Source organism: Piliocolobus tephrosceles, chromosome 12 (assembly GCF_002776525.5).
Source record: "Piliocolobus tephrosceles isolate RC106 chromosome 12, ASM277652v3, whole genome shotgun sequence".
In the NCBI taxonomy this organism is placed as follows: Eukaryota; Metazoa; Chordata; class Mammalia; order Primates; family Cercopithecidae; genus Piliocolobus; species Piliocolobus tephrosceles.
Genome location: NC_045445.1, coordinates 42,520,192 through 42,526,247, shown reverse-complemented (window position 1 = coordinate 42,526,247; position 6,056 = coordinate 42,520,192). Strand labels below are relative to the sequence as shown.

The 6,056-nt window shown below is 36.1% G+C and overlaps 1 long non-coding RNA gene across 1 annotated transcript; it reads left to right on the top strand.

Annotated features, from left to right (window-relative positions):
* The first annotated feature begins 1,699 nt into the window (after positions 1-1,699).
* On the top strand, positions 1,700-4,528 carry LOC111536609. Its single transcript, XR_002729786.1, has 3 exons — positions 1,700-1,787; positions 1,951-2,047; positions 4,481-4,528. It is a non-coding gene; the product is annotated as an uncharacterized LOC111536609 (long non-coding RNA).
* The last annotated feature ends 1,528 nt before the right edge of the window (positions 4,529-6,056 follow it).

Below are 6,056 nucleotides of genomic sequence, written 5' to 3'. Positions count from 1 at the left end.
ATAATTGACCTTCTTAAGGTAATCTAGAAAATATAGATCAAAACTAAGGTGAAAACCCAGGTCATTATGATTTCTAAGTCCCTCATCTTTCTACTACACTATGATCTTTGAACTTTTTCATCCAAAAATCCCGAATGGCAGAGGAGAGTCAGCACGTATCCCTGGGGAAGTCTGGGTGACCCAAAAAGGCCCACTACAAGTGCAAAATTTCTCTAAAATCTCATGCTTGATCATAAAAATGCATAAATGTGCATTCTATTCTATGTGTTTATTATCATATACACTATGTTTAAAATTATCACTTAAACTATCTATGTTCTCCTTGTCTAAATATTCAAGTAAATTTAATCATCTAGGAAAATACACTATGTTTATCCTGTACTTTCTTGAGCATACTACTCTAGTTTGAGAAACGCCAGCATATTCCTCAGTTTGAGAAAGAAGGTACTGGAATATGCTGGTAAGGCGAGGATTTCAAGGACCCCCTCAACTCATTTTAACCACTGGAATGAGGGAAATGGAAAGACGTAGTATGCGAGAATTGTTAAGGAGAATTTGGGAATAAAGTGAAAATCACTGCAGTAATTTCTTAAAGATTGGCATGATACTATAACTAATACTATTGTGATTATTGATACCATAATAAAAATTGTTTACGATCATGTGTTGTTGGATGAACAATGCACTAATGATGGTATAATATTGGAGAAGTAACATGGGGACATTCAGCTCTTTCTAACCTGGAGGCCATGGAGCACAGAACTTTTATCCCTATTTCTGAGGAAGGGGAAGGTCTGTAGCTTTCCTTAGACTCTCAAAGGAATACAAGATCCACAAAGGTTGAGAAACTGCTACAGAGAAAAGAGCAGAGATTTTGGGATCACATGGCCTTGTTTTCCAGTGCTGGCTTTAGGCTTACTAAACTACATGATATACTTTCTCTCTAAGTCACAGGTTCCCCATTTGTAAAATGAGGATCATAATACCCAAATCACAGGGCTGTTGTGAGGATTAAATTAAGTTCTTTATGTTAAATGTTTAATATAGAGTAGGCACTCAAGAAATGTTAATCTCCTTCCTCCTACCACAATATATAAAAGATGATAAGGGCCTTTGACTACAAATGGATGAATAACTTATAGTGGAATGTATACCCTGGCTAGATATGACTACTTAGAAAATGTTCTACTTTAATCTTAGAACCCCAACCAAAAACTCAGGCTGATGTTAAATTTCCACAAAATATTTAAATCAAATGTATTAAGTTGGTGCCTAAAAAATCCTTTTCAAACCTAGAAATATACACATGCAAACATTCTGTTTGTAAAGATGGAATTATTTAAGCACTATCACATCCTGGAATGTTTGGTTTCAATTCTAAGCATATATTACTGTAAGACCCAGGATGAAAAACCTCTTGAATTTAGCTAGAGATTTGATCCTCTTAAATGACATATGAAGCAGCTTTTATAAAGATAGGGAGCCTCAGCTAGTCTTACAGATTTATGAGGAAGCCTCGAAGGGGTTAAAGTAGAAAGCTTATACAAACTTTGCTTCTCAGCCTCTCTTATCTCCTCCCTCTCCACATCGCTGAGACAGAGCAGAGCTGAATCACTACCTTTCCTGCATACTCTAAACTGTTGCCTGCGAAAGAGGAACTGGGGACTTAGACTAATTCAGGCTGCTTTCATTCAAATATTCCAGAGGGCACGCACACATCCAAACAGACTTCTCCTTGCTTTTCAGAGCTTATAAGGAGCAGGCATCTGAAGCTGCACTCTGAAGCTGTAAGTGGTAACTGGCATTTTAAGTAACATTTTAAGTAATAGAAGGTGTTTTTCTGTTTTTCTCCAAAGGGATTACTCTTTAGGAAGATGAAAGAGAAACCATACTTTGCATGAACATAGTCCTGCTTCTTTGGCAAAACAAGGCTTTCATTCTATTTTCCAGCTGTTCCAGTGATGTTCCTGAACAAGTTACATGTTGGTGAAAGCTTCAAAAGGGATACTTAAGTGACCAATCCTATTCATACTGTGGGCCAGGAGAGGTAAGAGATATTTGGAAATATGATGTTATTCCCGGTGAAGTGAGAGGCATTATTTTATTTATCGGCAGGTGTGACAAATAGGCACCATCTGCTGCAGAAGATACAGCAACTCCTACTTGAGCAAGCTTATTACTTAATGGCTCCAGCCACTGAAGAAGCATTTGCTGCTGGAATCGTTTTTTCATAGGGTGATGTGGAACTAGATACACTTATCTCTCTTAGTTTTTTCTCCCCAGCTAGGAAGATAAATATAAATAGAATGTATTAACTCTTAAAAGCTGATAGCAGTTGATAGTTTTGAATTTGTTTTCTGAATTGTTCCACTGAACATTTTCCTTAACTACTTGGTGAGATTTCAGTTCTGGAATTATATAGGCAGGTGTCATGCAGAAAAATGTAAAATTACCAGTGGGGTGTTCCCAGAACCTTATCATGTTAAAGAAAATAAAAGTAACTACTAGGAGCACCCTGAGAACCAAATAGAGATCAGGGTACTCTTATTTTGTATCTCCAGCACCTAAAAATGTGTCTGGAACTTGATTGGCACTCAATAAATGTTTACCAAAGAAATTTTAATCTGATTTTGGAGACCTGTGCAGAACTTGGTTGCTCTTGTTACAAATAAGTTTCACTCAAGGAATCCCTCTCAGGCTTGATTGATGCAAACAGCTATTCCCTTATCATTCTGGGGAGCAAAATTCATGATCTAGAAGTGTATGTTATTTTGCTCCTGTGAGGTTATATATACTATGCTGATGTCAAAAATTAGTGAGAACTTGACATTTCAATGTTTATACTAAAAACAGAAGACTTTTTTATTACTAAGGTTTTATTTACCAAATGAATGACAAAATATGCAATCAGAAAACCAAAGGTGCATTTATGTCACTTGTGAGTATTTTGATTTACATTAGAATTGAAGTAAACCAGAGGTATAAGTTAATATTGGACATTGGCCAGTTATTAAATTAAACACTTTCTCTTTTCCCTTTCCCCCAAACTTCTCATCCTCTTTTTTTCCTCCATTCTTTCTCAATATTACCTCCTTCCCTTCCTTCTCCCCCCTCATAATCACTCATTTCCTGCCCCATCTTGTCTCCATCCCACATCCCTCATGGTCTTTACTCATTTCTCACATTTCTTTCTTTTCCTCCTCTCTCCCTTCCCTCTTCCTCTATCTTCCTTTCTTTCTTTCCCGAATTCCTTACCCCCTTTTCCATTCCTCACCCTCCTCCTTGTCCCTCAACAGCTTTCAATCACTTTTACAAAGACTAGAAACTGATTTTTATTGTATGAGCTTTCCAGAAAGAACTGCAGGATACTAAAATAAGTCTTTCCACAAAAAATCGTATCCTTCAGAATTAATAGAATTTGAATTCCTTTTGAAATTGCAAGGTTGTTTTTCTTTCCAAATGGTGCAGAGCTTTTAACAGAGCAATCATATTATCTGTGCAACTCATTAATTAGTTAGCAAAGAGAGCCATGACAATCCTGTTTGAAAGGATTTTATGAGAAGTAGTCACAGATATAGGACCAGAGTAACAAAAAAGAGGATTTCCCAGTATCTAACATTGCATTTATTCATTTCAAAGTCCTTAATGGATTTAAGGAATTAAATTGATAAACCTCCCTGAATTGACCAGACTGGTCTCCTGAACACTACAGAGGCTTTAAGAAATATGTGATTAGTTAGTTTTCCAAACTTTCAAAGAAAATGTTTAAAGAAATTGACAACTGTAGCTGAGATCATTGTTCTCTAAGCTTCTCCAAGCTTCATAGAATTCTAATAAATATTGAATAAGTTTTCAGACCTAAGGAAGATTCAGGGTCAGTTGCATAGGAGGCAGAAAATGAACTATCAATTGTTATTGAAAATTATCTGTAGACACAATTGAACTTTCTAAAACTTAAATTTAAAATTTAACCCATCCCATATAGTTTTCCTTTAAAATCTTGTAAGTGAAATAGCACTTCATCAACAGAGTTTCTAACAAGGTGATAATTTCTTAAATCTAGGTTATAATCTGGAATTATTCTCCAATAAGAAATTGAACAGTGGAGGAAAGGAATAAAAAGAAAAGTTGATGTTCTTCTCCAAGCTATATTAGCAATCAGATCAGAGATAAGACCATGCTTCTCTTTGAACTCTAAATATTAGGTACATTTCTTCATCATACCCATGCATTTATTCAATAATTCTTGAGCAGCTACTGCAAGCAAAGCTGTATAAGGGATAGACTGCTGAAAATGATCCTCAAGAATTTTGTAAACTAGAATTTAGAAGAAAACATATCAAATAGATATCTGCAATATTTGTCAAATTTAATTCCTCTAGGAGAAATACAAAGCATTGTGGAAATTAGGGTTAGGGTGGAAAGTCAAGATCAGCTTCATGAACCGAATCTTAAAGAATTGTATTATTTCCTCACCCAGAGATGTGTGAAGATAGAAGGAACTGGTCAAACAAAAATATGGAAGCAGGGAAGTAGGTAAGAGTGAACATTACAGTTTTATTGGAAAGCGGGTAATGTAAGGAATTAAGGTAAGCCAGGGCCAGTGCACTGACAGCCTTAAATGTCAAGCTAAGGAGAATGGAGTAAAATCCAAAGGCAACATGTGGACTGCCAACATTTTATTTCTTTTTCCGTTTTCATTCCACTAGACTAGTTATAAATAAATCATATAGTAATAAAATATAGAATAAAATAGCAAGTTGAAGATTACACACAGTTTGGTATTTTTTTTATAAAGTTCAAAACAAATAATACTAACATTGTTTAGGCATGGGGTGAGGGTGTGTGTGTGTGTGTGTGTGTAAATAAAAGGAAGGTAATGAGTCACAAATTTCAGAATATTGGTTATTGGTTATTTCTGGAGAAGGATAGGTAAGAGGATGAGATGGGAAGAGCATAGGTAGATGTCATGTAAATTATTAGCTATTCTCAATCTTAAAGTTGGTAGATGTTTGCCCACAGATGTCTGTCCATGGGTGTTCAATATATTATTAAATAAGTGAATAAAAAAGTGCTCAAATTTACCAATGATGACAATGTGCCATAAACCAAGGAGTATGACTTACCTGATTCTGTGTACTTGGGGTTCAAAGGGAGTATAAAGATACTATGATAGTATAGAGGTTTCTCCCACTTGGCTTGCACTAGCAGTGAGTGTTTGTTTTTCCTTACCCTTCTTTTCTGGAAGGCAGGTAAAAAAGTAACTTAGGAGATACATGGATGAAAAATCCATTAAGCTCTTATCTCTAGGTTACTACCATTCTTAAGAAAAGGAGCTGCTGGGAGAAGTGGTGAGGAGGAAGGCCAATCAGACTGACAACCTATATGTGAAGCACTTTGAATATGTAGTGAAGCAGTTGAGCGGTGTGGGCTGTCTGGGACTGTTAGAGTCCTGATTTGAAGTGTTCTGTTCTATTTGTAGACTGATGTTTTTCAGCCCTGGCTGCATATCAAAATTACCTGTGGAGCTTTTAAGCAATACAGATGTTCATGCCCCATACAGAGCTACTGAATCAGAAACCCTAAAGAAAAGACCCAGTTATATATATTTTCAAAAAGCATACTAAGTAATACTAAAGTACAGCAAGGACTGAAAAATATTCCCTGAAGAATGTGCTTAGAAACAAGTAGGTAACTTGTTTCAAATATTGATTCCAGGATACTGTCCCCAGAGATTCTAATCTAAGAAACAAGGGAAAGGCTCTGGGAAAGGGTCCATGTTTTTATTCATAATAAACACCCTGTAGGTGATTCTGGGGAAGGGACTTCCCTTGACCACTTTGAGAAACATTACCCCAAAGGTTCTAAAACACTAGGGTTTCAGGGTGATTACTCCATGTATTTGCTTCCTAAAACTGCCATTAAAAAATTATATAAGCTAGGTGACTTAAAATAACAGAAATTTATTCTTTCAGGCCTGGACTATAGAAGTCTGGAATCATGGTATCAGTAGGGCCATGCACTCTCTGAAATCTGTAGGGTAGACTCCTTCCTTG